Below are 16,267 nucleotides of genomic sequence, written 5' to 3'. Positions count from 1 at the left end.
CACACTTGCAAAAGTGGATGTGAAACGATCCATTAGAGATTGCAATTTAGGCCTTGTGAGTATGAAAGCATTGTGAATCACCCTGGATTAGGAAGACCTTCCGAGCAGGTGGTTCCTTTCAGCCGGATAACCATCAGACTCTTACATATCTACATAAAGTCCATAGAGAATGAGTCAATCTAGGGGGGTAATACACTAAACTGTGAGCTGATGGGAAAATAAATGATGCCATTGCCATGAAGTAATATGATTAATGGCATTAAAAGGTAGATTAGTCATGGGTTTATTGGTTGAGTCAGAGTCTAGGGTGGCACATTATCAGCTGATTGACACTGTACAGTTTTCACTTAAAATGGGACTATTTCAGTTTGAAAATGGAGCTACATTTGTAGCCTTCAGAAAATTGATGCTCTGAATCAGGATGGTGATTTAAGTTATGTTTTATGATGTACTGAAGTTTATGGCACAATGTTATATTTCTAGAAAGATTTACAGCACCAGTCCTAAAGACGCTTCAGTCTACCTTTATCAGAGGGCAATAAAATCACTAAACCTCAAGGGACCTACTGTACACAACGAGCCACTTAAAACGTCGACAACTAAAATAAATGTCCATAATAACTTCCAATTGTGCTCCGTGGCAAGCAATGAGACTGTAGTTCCTTCCCAAAGTTCAGACATAAAATGCCAGAGACTCCAGCTCGCATAAATATATATATATATATTTTTTTACTTCTCTGGAGTTATTTTGTTGTTTTGTTCTTGGGGGAAAACTCATAACTTTCAGAAGTCTATTGATATAGCAGCACTATGTGCTGCTCCCATACTCCCCTGCCCTTTGAGGATAGAGTAAAATCTCATTTGGACTAAAACGTCTGGGGTAGGCCTATGAATCATATCCAGCTGACACTTGTGGTGCCACCGAGTATGTTATGAGTCTAACTTCCCTCTTTTTATACCAAAGATGTTTTGAATTATATAAAAGGCGATTCAATCTGAGCCTAATGTAGAAGCTCTGTATGGCTAAATAATGCATTTCCTTAAACTCCATGTGGGAAAATCCTTTTTCATACTTGAATTGATTCAGTTCTCGGCTTTGCAATTGATTGAATCCTCCCCCAAGAGTTAAAATAAACTGAGCTAACGGCAAAATCTGTGGGTAATACCGAACAGAAAGCCTGGAGAGGAGGAACTCCTCCCTTCTTCCTCTCTGTTTTCAAGCACTACAAACATGTGTTGAGATTGCCTAGAGATGTTATATTTTATTGGGTCACAGTGGTTTATCTGTAGATTGTAATTTAGGTGTTGGTGGAGACCTCTGGAGAGTTGTGTATATAATTACTGAATATATACTGAACAAAAATATAAACGCAACATGCAACAATTCCAACGATTTTTCTGAGTTACAGTTCATGTAAGGAAATCAGTCAATTGAAATAAATTCAATAGGCGTAATCTACGGATTTCACATGACTGGGCAGGGGCGCAGACATGGGTGGGCATAGGCCGAACCACTTGGGATCAAGGCCCACCCACTGGGGAGCCAGGCCCAGCCAATCAGAATGAGTTTTTCCCCACAAAAGGGCTTTATTACAGACAGAAATACTCCTCAGTTTCATCACCTGTCCGGGTGGCTGGTCTCAGAGGATCCCGCAGGTAAAGAAGCCAAATGTGGAGGTCCTGACCTGGCCTGTCATGGTTACATGTGGTCTGCGGTTGCGAGGCCGGTTGAACGTACTGCCAAATTCTCTAAAACAATGTTGGAGGCGGCATTAAATTATCTGGAAACAGCTCTGGTGGGCATTCCTGCAGTCAGCATGCCAATTGCCTGCTCCCTCATCTGTGGCATTGTGTGACAAAACTGCACATTTTAGAGTGGCCTTTTATTGTCCCCAGCACAAGGTGCACCTGTGTAATGATCATGCTGGCTTCTTGATATGTCACACCTGTCAGGTGGATGGATTATCTTGGCAAAGGAGACACAGGGATGTAAACAAATGTGTGCACAAAATTTGAGAGAAATACATTTTGTTTTTTATTTCACCTCATGAAACATGGGACCTGCTTCAAACATTTTACATTTTGTGTATATATTTTTGTTCAGTATAGTTTAACTGGTTCTCCAGAGACACAGCCCAGTGCTAGCAATGTCCAAGCCATAGAAAGGCCCCCAGTTCACCCCCACGAGACCCACAAGATTCATTAGTCTGTCAAATGACCTCCAGGGATCTCCAGTCACTTCCTATCAGTAGATCGAACCACTCCTGAAGCGCAGCGGTGTTAAATGTTAAATACACTCAAGAGATTAGATAGCGACTTGTGTGAAGAGCGTCCTCCCACCGTTCTCCACTTTAGACAGTCCTCATCGGCGTGTGCTGATAACCGGGGAGAGAGGAGGTGACTATTAAAGCGTTCTCTTCCATCTGTGGCCGTTTGTGGTTTTCCCTCTCCTCCTCCTCCCGATGACTTGGCACTTTTCCAACCCGTGGGAGCTAATGCTATAATAATGATGACCTCAACAAAACTTAAGTGGCCATACATTTTATTTGAGTAAGAGAGAAAGGGAGAGCAATCGCAGATGCTTTAGACGGGCCCTCTGAAAAGCATTTAAGTGAGCGGAACGCATTTTTTAAAATAGCTGATTTAATGGAAATCAAGACAGACCTGCTTGTCACAGTGAATATGACCGAGTGGGATATAATGGAGCAGAAAATGACACTAAGCTTAGCTCCATCCGCTAGCATCACTCAGCGACAGTAAATATAGGGGAAGTCCATTGGAAACAGACTTAGGGTGTGTCCCAAATGGCACCTATTGGCCCTGGTCAAAAGTACTTCACTAAGAGCAAAAAGGGTGCCATTTGGGACGCATCCTTATATGTCAAGGAAAATGTCGGCAAAGAGACTGAGGGGAAAAGCATGTTCAAGGTCTCCAATTTCTGCCTCTCCAAATACAGATTTTTCAAATCAAAGATCTAATCATATTAGAGGCTATGGTTATATCTCAAAGGAGCTGGTTGGTGTATTTTAGTGGAAAGGCCTGATGAAATAATGGATGCAAATAAGGGACATACTATATGCTGTTTGACGTTCGTCAGTGTCTGTGACCACGTTTCGCTCAGTGTAATTTTCATATAAAAAGTCGAACAGGGAAGCAGAATGTTTGTCATTGAAAAAAGCCAGGCGCAGATGGTGGTTTCGGTCTCAGTGTTCCTTGATACACACGCGGGTCACACGCATCTACACCACATTAAAACATACAGCGTTTCAAAAGAGGAGTGTGTGTCTGTTTATGTTCAGGTTAGTTAGTGTACATGGAAGGTTCCTGTGTGTGTGTGTGTGTCAAATCAAATCGTATTTGTCACATACACGTGTTTAGCAGATGTTATTGCGAGTGTAGCGAAATGCTTGTGCTTCTAGTTCCGACAGTGCAGCAATATCTAACAAGTAATATCTAACAATTTCACAACATATACCCAATACACACTAGTAAGGAATGGGACTTAAGAATATATACATATATGGACAAGCAATGACAGAGCGGCATGGCCTAAGATACAGTAGAATATTATAGAATAGAATGCAGTATATACATGAGATGAGTAGTGCAAGATATGTAAACATTATTAAAGTGACCAGTGATTTCAATAGGCAGCAGCAGCCTCTAATGTGCTAGTGATGGCTATTTAACAGTCTGATGGCCTTGAGATAGAAGCTGTTTTCCATTCTCTCGGTCCCAGCTTTGATGCACCTGTACTGACCTCGCCTTCTGGATGATAGCTGGGTGAACAGGCAGTGGCTCGGGTGGTTGATGTCCCTTGATGATCTTTTTGGCCTTCCTGTGACATCGGGTGCTGTATGTGTCTTGGAGGGCGGGTAGTTTGCCCCCGGTAATGCATTCGGCAGACCGCACCACCCTCTGGAGAGCCCTGCGGTTGTGGGCGGTGCAGTGGCCGTACCAGGCGGTGATACAGCCCGACAGGATGCTCTCAATTGTGCATCTGTAAAAGTTTGTGAGGGTTTTAGGTGCTAAGCCGAATTTCTTCAGCCTCCTGAGGTTGAAGAGGCTCTGTTGCGCCTTCTTCACCACACTGTCTGCGTGGGTGGACCATTTCAGTTTGTCGGTGATGTGTACGCCAAGGAACTTGAAGCTTTCCACCTTCTACACTGCGGTCCTGTCGATGTGGATAGGGGGGTGCACCCTCTGCTGTTTCCTGAAGTCCACGATCATCTCCTTTGTTTTGTTGATGTTGAGTGAGAGGTTATTTTCCTGGCACCACACTGTGTGTATATTTGTGTAGATTCAGGTTAGTTGGTGGACATGGCCAGACTGTTTGAATTAGTACAGTATGCGTGAGTATCTGTGTGTACGCAGACACATGAGCGACTCGGACGGCCGCTGTTAGATAAGATGACTATGGTCTCCTCTACAAGGGGTCACGACCCCACAGTGACCACTCAGACACACATGCTAGCAGGATATCAGCAAGTCCTAATGGGGCGGGGGAAGGGCTGTTTAAAGACGCACGCCAAAAATGCAGCCGATAGCCTTTTTTTTTTAGTTTTGTCTATTTTTATGCACGCATAAATAATTACTTAAACTGTCTGTGATAAATGTAGTTTATTTTATTATTACATGCAATTGAAGCCCTAGAGATAATTTCAAAGTCCCAGTTAATGTTCTGTGGGGTTGAGAATAAACCAAAGCCTGGCAATTTGGTGAGGATCTCTACGACAGAGAGATGAAGACCACAAATATAAAAGCAAAGGAATGTCCGTCAAGTCCAAAGTAAATCTCAGTCAAGACATGGTGAGTTTGAGACTCCCTTTAAAATTGACCGATGCCGACGGGGCACCTCAACGCTACGCCAAAAAAGGATAGAATCCACAATTACTCTCTTCCACAATTAACTGAATTGGGGCCAAGTTATTTTAGTGGTGTATTTTTGTGGGAAATATGTGGGGAGCTCGGGCCAGTGGCACAGGAAAAGAGACGCTTGGGGAAAAAAAATAAGAGTTTGAGAAGGTTGGTATGCTTTTGATGGATACGGTCCATTTTATGCGTTGCTTGGGGTTTTAGCAGTGGGTGTTTTGGTGTATCCATTTTATGCGTTGCTTGGGGTTTTAGCAGTGGGTATTTTGGTGTGTTACTTCAAAGCAGTATTGTCCGAGCAAAAGCATGATTTGCATTCAGCTTCAGCTTTGAAATAAAATCCAATAAACCCGAAACAATAAACAAAACAAAATACAAAAGCTGAACAACTCCTGAGAAGGAAATAGATGAAAATGTGGGTCGTAATCTGGGATTACAACAGTTTATCCTGTTAACTGATCCAAGGTCAGTCAAACCTACTGTTGTCCACACAGTGAACACGTTCTCTTAGCGTAACATCTGATCTAGGACCAGTGACCGTAACGACAGGACAAAGTAGTCGCGCAATTTGTAAATTAAAATGTGCCCATCAGCTAAAGCCTCACATTCAAATGGCTGCTAGCGGATTTCCTTCATATAATATATGTCAGATACAGTGCATTCGGAAAGTATTCAGACCCCTTGACTTTTTCCACAGTTACATTACAGCCTTATTCTAAAATGGATTCAATTGTTTTTTTGACCAAGCAAAAACAGGTTTAGACATTTTTGTAAATGTATAAATAAAACCCCCAGAAATATCACATTTACATAAGTACTCAGTACTTCGGCAGCGATTACAGCCTCAAGTCTTCTTGGGTATGACGCTACTAGCTTGGCACACCTGTATTTGGGGAGTTTCTCCCATCCTTCTCTGTAGATCCTTTCAAGCTCTGTCAGGTTGGATGGGGAGCATCGCTGCACAGCTATTTTCAGGTCTCTCCAGAGATGTTCGATCAGGTTCAAGTCCGGGCTCTGGCCGGGCCACTCGAAGACATTCAGAGACTTGTCCTGAAGCCACTCCTGCGTTGTCTTGGCTGTGTGCTTAGGGTCGTTGTCCTGCTGGAAGGTGAACCGTCGCTCCAGTCTGAGGTCCTGAGCGCTCTGGAGCAGGTTTTCATCAAGGATCCATGCTACTGAAAAACATCCCCACAACATGATGCTGCCACCACCTTGCTTCACCGTAGGGATGGTGCCAGGTTTCCTCCAGACGTGACGCTTGGCATTCAGGCCAAAGAGATCAATCTTGCTTTCATCAGACCAGAGAATCTTGTTTCTCATGGTCTGACAGTCCTTTAGGTGCCTTTTGGCAAACTCCAAGCGGGCTGTCATGTTTACTGAGAAGTGGTTCCGTCTGGCCAATCTACCATAAAGACCTGATTGGTGGAGTGCTGCAGAGATGGTTGTCATTCCGGAAGGTACTCCCATCTCCACAGAGGAACTCTGCAGCTCTGTCAGAGTGACCATCGGGTTCTTGGTCACCTCCCTGACCAAGGCACTTCTTCCCTGATTGCTCAGTTTGGCTGGGCGGCCAACTCTAGGAAGAGTCTTGGTGGTTCAAAACTTATTCCATTTAAGAATTATGGCGACCTTCAATGCTGCAGAAATGTATTGGTACCCTTCCCCATACAGTGAGGGAAAAAAAGTATTTGATCCCCTGCTGATTTTGTACGTTTGACCACTGACAAAGACATGATCAGTCTATAATTTTAATGGTAGGTTTATTTGAACAGTGAGAGACAGAATAACAACAAAAAAATCCAGAAAAACGCATGTCAAAAATGTTATAAATTGATTTGCATTTTAATGAGGGAAATAAGTATTTGACCCCTCTGCAAAACATGACTTAGTACTTGTTGGCAAAACCCTTGTTGGCAATCACAGAGGTCAGACGTTTCTTGTAGTTGGTCACCAGGTTTGCACACATCTCAGGAGGGATTTTGTTCCACTCCTCTTTGCAGATCTTCTCCAAGTCATTAAGGTTTCGAGGCTGACGTTTGGCAACTCGAACCTTCAGCTCCCTCCACAGATTTTCTATGGGTTTTAGGTCTGGAGACTGGCTAGGCCACTCCAGGACCTTAATGTGCTTCTTCTTGAGCCACTCCTTTGTTGCCTTGGCTGTGTGTTTTGGGTCATTGTCATGCTGGAATACCCATCCACAACCCATTTTCAATGCCCTGGCTGAGGGAAGGAAGTTCTCACCCAAGATTTGACGGTACATGGCCCCGTCCATCATCCCTTTGATGCGGTGAAGTTGTCCTGGCCCCTTAGCAGAAAAACACCCCCAAAGCATAATGTTTCCACCTCCATGGTTGACGGTGGGGATGGTGTTATTGGGGTCATAGGCAGCATTCCTCCTCCTCCAAACACGGCGAGTTGAGTTGATGCCAAAGAGCTCGATTTTGGTCTCATCTGACCACAACACTTTCACCCATCTCTCCTCTGAATCATTCAGATGTTCATTGGCAAACTTCAGACAGCCCTGTATATGTGCTTTCTTGAGCAGGGAGACCTTGCGGGCGCTGCAGGATTTCAGTCCTTCACGGCGTAGTGTGTTACCAATTGTTTTCTTGGTGACTATGGTCCCAGCTGCCTTGAGATCATTGACAAGATCCTCCCGTGTAGTTCTGGGCTGATTCCTCACCATTCTCATGATCATTGCATGGAGCCCCAGGCCGAGGGAGATTGACAGTTCTTTTGTGTTTCTTCCATTTGCGAATAATCGCACCAACTGTTGTCACCTTCTCACCAAGCTGCTTGGCGATGGTCTTGTAGCCCATTCCAGCCTTGTGTAGGTCTAAAATCTTGTCCCTGACATCCTTGGAGAGCTCTTTGGTCTTGGCCATGGAGGAGAGTTTGGAATCTGATTGATTGATTGCTTCTGTGGACAGGTGTCTTTTATACAGGGAACAAGCAGAGATTAGGAGCACTCCCTTTAAGAGTGTGCTCCTAATCTCAGCTCGTTACCTGTATAAAAGACACCTGGGAGCCAGAAATCTTTCTGATTGAGAGGGGGTCAAATACTTATTTCCCTCATTAAAATGAAAATCAATTTATAATATTTTTGACATGCGTTTTTCTGGATTTTTTTGTTGTTATTCTGTCGCTCACTGTTCAAATAAACCTACCATTAAAATTATAGACTGATCATTTATTTGTCAGTGGGCAAACATACAAAATCAGCAGGGGATCAAATACTTTTTTCCCTCACTGTATCTGTGCCTCGACACAATCCTGTCCCAACACTTTACATGTTGTGTTTATATTTTTCTTCAGTATTCATAGTACATTTATGAGAAATCAGTCAAAGCCCTGGCCTAATAGGCAACTCCAGAATACCTTTTTCCGAAAATTCTCATACTATTTATAATTCTTTAGAAGGCTGTTAGTACAGTACTAAAGTAGTATTCAGTAAACAGTATGTAGTATGACAATTCAGTCACAGCCCCGGCCAAATAGGCAGCTGGAGTGTAGAACACCTTTAGCCCACGCCTCTTTACTAAAACGACCTATAAGCTGCTATGGTGTAGTAAATCTGTCGATGTGCCCTTTAGCAAATAACTTCACCCTAATTGCTCCTGTAAGTCGCTCTGGATAAGAGCGTCTGCTAAATGACTAAAATGAAATTAAAGTATTGAACTGCTTAGACATCATATCACATTTGATCTCCAACAAGCCCTCCACTGGACCTAACAGTTTTAAATAAAATAACATCTCCCTGTTATCTGGGATCTGTTTGTTCAACCTCTCCACTCATTAACGGACCCCCCTCTGTGTGAACACACACACACAATACGCTCACTCCCTCGTGCCCACTACCCATACTGGGTCCGACGCTACAACAGAACCCTGTGTTGTCCAGCAGGGTTGCATCACATCACATCATTGCTATGGCAGCTAACCGCTAACGAGCAGTAGCCGCTGCCCTGAGAGCACGAATGTAAAATAATGCAATTACGCAACACAAGGCCCTGCTCTGTGTGTTGTGGCTGGGGGGAAAGCAATAGGATGTGACAACCTGCGGTGTTGATTCTGTCCAGTGTGGGTCTGGGATTACACTGTGCTACTGTTATCGTTATAGAGCAGCAGTAGAAACCTATGGAGGAGCAGGATGAGGATTAGAAGAGTGAGGGGATACGGAGAAAGAGGGAAAAAGAGAAAGAGAGAGAGGGGCAGCGTGAGAAAGAAATTGAACAAGAAGAAAAGAGGCGAGGGGGGCAAAGCGACTGAGCAAAAAAACAGGAAGACTGAGAGAACGAGAGATGGAAATAGAGATGGGGAGCAGAATAGAACTCGTTCACGTCACCACTCCATCCCGTCAGGCAGAAAGGGCATTAGCGTTAGCGAGGGTAATAGCGCTAGCTACGATTAGCATGGTAGCATTATGTAAGCTGTATGGCAGAAAGGTCCTCTGGGGACAATGCAATAGCAGTGAACAATACCTCAAGAGTTGCCGCTGCAGTCTCCTCTACCCCACTGGACCATGGCCATAGCAATTAACAGTCAGCGCTAATGGGAAGTAATTGCAGTATAGAGATGGACCACGGAATGTCCTACTAGCTATCCAAAACCAGATAGAACCGGTTCATCAGAAAAGTAGGGAATTATCATCAGAGTAATTTGTCTGCATTCAAAATGCGGTTCTCTACCAATGGAGATGTGGATAGGGATAAACAAGTCAAGGTAGCCTGGAGTGAAAGGACTGCCCAGACAGCTTGCTCAATTTGGCACTCTTTCTGTTGTTCCGTCTGCCCGTCTCTGTCGTTCTGTCTACTTGTCAGTCTGCCTGTCTATCTGTGGTCCTGTAAGTTCCTCGGTCTGTCCCTCTATCTCTGTAGACCTGCAAAGTCTGCAGTATGGCAGGAATGTGTGTGTTTGTATGTGTGTGTGTGTATGTATGTGTGTGTAACTGTGGGTGTGTTGGTGTGTGCATGTGTGTGTGTGGCCACAGTGGAAGAGTCTTGTCAGCGGCGGGATTTCAGCACACATTTTTATTCTACTGAGGGACTGTCTGTCCACAGGCCATCATGTCCATATTGCATACCCTGATGAATACATTTGGCAGAAGTTGGCACCATGTGACCTCACAAACAAATCAGTGGACTGATAGTATGACGGCGCCCCAATGTAGACCACTGTCTCGCGATCATATTTCACGTTTCAAATGCCATGCTCACTCAGTCCTATGGAGTCTAGTGGAATAATCTACTGGAATGCTGCAGACATGGCAAAACAGTTTATTTCAGATACAATAGTCAACAATTCTTTGTCAACTATATTCAAAACCATACTTTTCATTTTCAACCCATCTTGGAATGTGACAGGGCCTTCGATCCCTCTGTGCGACACACTGCATGGGCGGACTAACTGTCAAAGCAGTTACGTTACTTGCACTGCCAGACAGTCTCTTTACAGAGACTTTCTCTGTAAAACAGCAGGCATTCCTGACAGGCCAAGGTCGGTGAAAATCAGTGAAAACAAGTCACTGCTAAGCATCTGAGAAGGGTCCTAAAACAGGTGGCTGCGAGAAGGGTCCTAGGTTCTAAAGCCCTAGGACGCAATAGGGTGCAGAGCTTTTCAACTCCACGCTTGGAGAGCCGAGCCCCAAACACTGCCGGTGTTCCTTCTCTACACGTCTAATCGTGACATGAATCAATCAATTGATAGAAAAGGAAAACAGTAGTATTCGGCTCTGCAGGCCTGCAATTAAAAAGACTTGGTGAGGGCCTATGTACTATCTCTCTATCTCTGTGAATCCGACCTGACATCCATTTAATAGGCCTGACATTTCCTATTTGCGGCTAGGCGGTGCGGTGGAGACAGACGTTGTGGGGGAGTTGGGAGCGAGAGCATCGTCTGTTAATTGGGTGTTTAGCATCGGAAAGAAGACCTTTCGTGATGTGCGAAGAGCTGAAATGCCCCATAGGGGACCTGCAGAGTCTTTGAACAGCAGGCTAGAGAGCCTCATTATTCAAAATACTTCTATGCTAATGCTAACACTAACTGCTAATGGTTTGAAGGTGGAGGAGGCTATCGGAGGGAATGTGGTAATAAGGGTGAAGCAGCTAGCCTAGTGCTGAAGGAAATGCCCTTTCAGTGTGGAGGATAGAGAGGATCATTATTCATTTACATTTTACATTTTAGTCATTTAGCAGACGCTCTTATCCAGAGCGACTTACAGTTAGTGAATACATTTTTTTTTTTTATACTGGCCCCCCGTGGGAATCAAACCCACAACCCTGGCGTTGCAAACGCCATGCTCTATCAACTGAGCTACATCCCTGCCGGCCATTCCCTCCCCTACCCTGGACGACGCTGGGCCAATTGTGCGCCGCCCATGAGTCTCCCGGTCGCGGCCGGCTGCGACAGAGCCTGGATTCGAACCAGGATCTCTAGTGGCACAGTTAGCACTGCGATGCAGTGCCTTAGACCACTGCGCCACTCAGGAGTCGCATTAGGAGTGGCTCAATGCTAATGCTACATCGCTAATGATAATAGCTAACTGCTAATTGTTCTGAAGGTGAAGGTGGCTATCTGCGAGAATGTGGAATGCGGGGTGAAGAATTGACCTTCCATTGCAGAGGATTGAGACACGCATGAACTCAAACTCTCTGGCTCAATGCTAATGCTACAACGCTAATGCTAATGGTTTTTGAAGGTGAATGTGGCCATCTGCGGGAATGAACCAGGAGGGGTGATGTCATGCTAAGACAATTGCCCTTCAACTGCAAAGGGGGCCAGCATTCCCTGCATCCTTGCAAAGGACAATTTAGCGGAGTGGCTAAGGAATTTCCCCACTCAATGAATACATGGTGGATATAACACTGATGTTGACATAGCCTACGGTCAGGCTACTAGACAAGCATGATTAAAAAGAGAAGTAGATGACAACATTACATGATTGACTCTTCTATCAGCTGTAGCTAATATGGTATTAGCTCCCCATAGATAGACTGAATTCCCCAGGTGCCAGCGTGAACTGCGTGGAGTAGGATGATAAGGTGATCTTTAAACGAGGGGCGAGTGGGCTATACTTACATCCCTTAGACAGGCCCTTTGCCCCCCGGAGGGGGTCTGGCGCAGGGAGAGAACTCTATTTACATTTTAGTCATTTAGCAGACGCTCTTATCCAGAGCGACTTACAGGAGCAATTAGGGTTAAGTGCCTTGCTCTATCAGGGGGGAACTTTATAGGGTCTGTGTTGGAGAGCGGAACACTAACCGCCGTGAGTTAAGATGTTCCCCACCAGGACACTTTACTGTCGGACAGGCACTCTGTAATGATGCCGCATTTAAACTTTTTGAGTTTCGGGTCATTGTTGTCCTTAAGACACTGATCTAGGATCAGCTTATCACCCCCAACCTTAGGAGGCGAGGGAGGTTAGGGGTTAATGCAAAATTGACTTCAGATGAGATTCTAGGGGCAACTTCATCCCACTCCGAAAGTTCACCGCTAGGTCGTAGTGGCTCAAAAAGGTCACTGGTGCAAACAAAGTTGATAGACTGAAAGAGGTTAAAGTATCTTGGAAAGGTGACAAAGTCAATGGTTTGAAATGTAAAGAATGTCAAAGACAAACTCTTGGTGTGTAGAGTTGGATTAGAGAGCCCTTGTTTTGGTACCAGTCTCAATCTTGTGTGGTAGACCGTGTACCAGAATAATACTTTAAGTACCCTCCTGGTGATTTGGGCTCTTGTTACAGACAATTATACATCTATTTTCATCGGCGTCATCAAATAGCAACAGGACTAAAGAGTTTAGCTGTGATACAACTCTGACACACTACTCTCCCAGCTAACGGTAAGCAATGGCAGACGTTACTAAGTACTGAAAAAGTGTGTGTGTGTGTGTGTGTGTGTTATTGTGTGTGCATGTCTGTGGGTGTTGTTGTGCTTGTGGGTGTTTTTGCTGACCTCCGTGTGCATGTCTGTGAGCATGCATGTGTTTGTATGCGTGTGGTTGCCGTTATGCATGCATATGTGTGGGTGTATCTGTGCATACGTGTTTGCAGAGTTTCACATTCTTACACGGCATTGTAACTCAATAGGCTTGTTTTTCACTGCTCGCTGCAAAGCAATCTTTGGAAGATCTTTTGTCCTTGTGTACAACAGGGCCTTTTAACAAATGACCCTAAACGGGATGGTATGAGGAAGATTTTAAAAAATAAACAAGAGTTGCCAAAACAGACTTCAACTTTTTTCAACCTAACCGAAATCTAACTAATGATACATCTGCAAATACTTCAACTGAGCCCTCTTGCCTATTGGTCAGTCAAGCCCTCTTCTTCCTGAACTAAATTGAAATCCTTTGCCTCTGAACATAACTGAACCACATTCCATCCATTAACGCCCTATCGATTGATCACTGTGGACACTGTGCGTACACAACCCTGCGAGGGTAAAAATGTCCCTGTCCCATTCGCCAATGGCAACAAAGCGTCCCTGTGTGTGTGTGAGGTCAGGGGGAACGATGGCCAAGCGAGCTCCACTCTCTCTCTCTGTGAGTGTGCGGGGCGGGGGTCAAGGTAGCATTCCACAACACCTCCGAGACTGGCCTAATGGACAGATCATTGTAGAGGGGGAAAAGAGAGAAGAAAGAAAGAAAGAATCTGGTGTTGATGCACTCTGTGAAAGTGAAATGGGTAGAATGAAGTAGGGGAGAGTGAAGGCAGGGGAGGGTTTGGGGTTCAAATTAGAGAGTTATGGAAGGCTTCCTTGTACTACACAAAATTCAATCCATCTCTCTCCCTCTGCCTCCATCTTCCCCCTGCTCTCTCTCTTTCAATATTTTAGCCATGTTGTATCTGTGATATGATGACACATCAGGGTTCAAGACAGCCAAGTGGCACGGGACCAGTGAGGCTGTGTAAACATGATGAGCATTGACAAGATTCCAGAGGCCAAAGCACTAAAGGCCATACACAATTTTGACAGGCAGCCGAGATGTTAGAAGTGAAAATGCAAGCAACGTATTGTTTTTGTGGCTGTATTGTAGGCTATTTGAAGAGCCTGGTTTGGGTTTGACGTTTCTATGTTCCAAATGAAAGCAGAGTACAGTTTTTTGCTGGACTTTTTCCTGAGGTTAGAGGTTTGGGAAGGGAAAACGGTTTAATTTGAAACCATTTTTGTCCTGTCCACTGTTGGGTTTGGCTATGGTGTACTGCTGGGATGTAGCAGTAAAGTTCTATTCCAACAGACAAAGAGTAGCCAATCTAATCATATCACAAAAAAACCTAAATAAAAAAGGTACATGTTCTCAATCAAAAAACTAAAAATTACTAAAATAAAATACTATAATGCAAAAATAAACAAAGCAAAGACTTCATTAAATATATATATTTTTTTATACTTGTTTATCAATCCTTAATTAATTATTCATAATTTTGGAGTGCAAATAATTACTGCTGGACTATTCCATTCACATTTGCCCCTCACTGTTAATTTGATGACAACTTATGAACTGTTATCAATAGCATTTATCCAGTCCCCTGATACGCAAGTGTTCGACTCCCTATGGTTTGTGAGGCATGTCCGTTCAAACAAAGCCTACTCTCACTGACATTACACCTGCAAACACAGCAGAAACCATTACCTTTCATGTACAGACAGCAAGTGCAGGAGTGGCAACAACAACAACAATCTTACCGTCGTAAAAATCAAAAGCCGGGAGACTTATTCGGGAGAGACGGGCATCGGTGAGCTCAATTCTTCCCTTGTTCCGGAGAATTACGCACTCCTCCTCAGGCTTTAGATCCAGAGCCTAGTCTGTCCGTTCCTGGGAAGCACACAGATGCAACAGAAAGAAGAGAAAACAGAGATTTAGAGAGAGGGAGGGATAGAGAGAGAGAGAGAGAGTTCCCTGTTTAGGTGAAGCAGTATTGAGATAGGGCTATTTTGAGACACAGACATGCTTGCTGCAACTACAGGACTGGAAAGTTACCCCTAGAATAGGGGGGTCAGAGTGTGTGTGTGAATGTGTATGGGGGGGTGGATAAAGTGACAGGATCTGCTTCTGAATATGCATACACACACACATGTACAGCCATCACACACACTTACAAACCCACACGCTCGCGCACACACACACACACACACACACACACACACACCTCCCCGTCCCAGGAATGAGCTTTACCAGCGGTGCAGTAGCTCAGTAGCAGACTGGCATTCCTCTGTCCAGATAAGCAGCGCAGTAAAAATAAATGATGGATAGACTAGAAGGGGGACGCAATGAGCAGACTGCGTGGAGTGAGGTGTCAGAGAGGTAACGCACAGCCATCTCTCCCCAGCATCGCTATTTGAACGGCTATGTCCGTGCCATTAACTTATAGGGGGCCAGTTTCCGTACACAAACAAAGTCGAGCAACAAGCCCCAGTTGATATAGCCCATGCAGCCTCTGAATGGTTTATGGAACATGCAGTACACAAGCTTTCGCTCTCTGCTGTTGACAGTTTGATCATCTGTCAGAAAAGTTGGCCCGGCTCAGTGTGATGATCCGCACGCACAAACATTAAGCACACACACACGCAGTATACTACACACATAGTATACGACACACACACACACACACACACACACACACATACCCTCTCCCCTCCAGCCTACCCTATCCCGACCAGCTATTCGCAGGCAAGTGATGTAACTAGAGCTATATGTACCTCGCATTCAGAGGCTGGTCATCCCGTAGCTACTGGACCACATCCACCTCTCTAAACTCAGCAGTAAACCAAACAGACGCAAATAGATGCAGCAAGTGACATACACACACACAACATAACATAAGCTTCATCCGCCTGGTCCCTGAGATGTTCATTAAGTACCTTTAATGAACCCCTTGGATGAGTCGAATTAAACTCACTGGTGGTCACTGATGAGGTAGCCAATACTGATACATTATTCAACGTATTTCAGAAAAAGGAGTTAGTTATCGTGGACAAGCCTCAATTCATTACCGCAACTTCTCCCGTGAACTTCACCTGCTCACACTCTCTCATGGGCTTCCCAATTTAGTACATGGCTTCCTTTCCTACTTTCCAATCAAAACAGATGGATGACAAGACTGGATAGGTTTTCAATAAATGGTTTTCATCAAGATAAATAATTTCAAATCAGTGGCCATGAAGGAAAAGAGATGAGGAAAGGAAGCTGTTGAGGAAATAGCGGGATAAAGCCAGAGCGAGAGAGGGTTTGATGTTTCGCTTGTTGCCATTTTGAGGCTGAGGCTTCCATAACATGTGTACATGCCTACAGAAACAGGAGCTGTGGACAACCACTCCCTTTTCTTGTGGATTTTGGGAGACTCCTACAATTGCCAACCACAAGAGCTCCTTTGGCCATTTGGGGTGCAGCTTTAAGTGTT

General features: G+C 44.6%; 1 protein-coding gene across 1 annotated transcript in view; it reads right to left on the bottom strand.

The window, feature by feature from the left end:
* sorbs2a (sorbin and SH3 domain containing 2a) overlaps positions 1 to 14,647 on the bottom strand; it is a 75,403-nt gene extending 60,756 nt beyond the window's left edge. Inside the window, exon 1 of the mRNA XM_084155109.1 lies at positions 14,553 to 14,647. The gene's annotated coding sequence lies outside the window, so the exon portion shown is untranslated. The remainder of the gene's footprint in view (positions 1 to 14,552) is intronic.
* Positions 14,648 to 16,267: the final 1,620 nt, after the last annotated feature.

Source organism: Coregonus lavaretus, assembly GCF_964263955.1.
Source record: "Coregonus lavaretus genome assembly, chromosome: 38".
NCBI lineage: Eukaryota > Metazoa > Chordata > Actinopteri > Salmoniformes > Salmonidae > Coregonus > Coregonus lavaretus.
The sequence above is the reverse complement of the archived record's forward strand: the minus strand, read 5'-3'. Positions and strand labels throughout refer to the sequence as shown.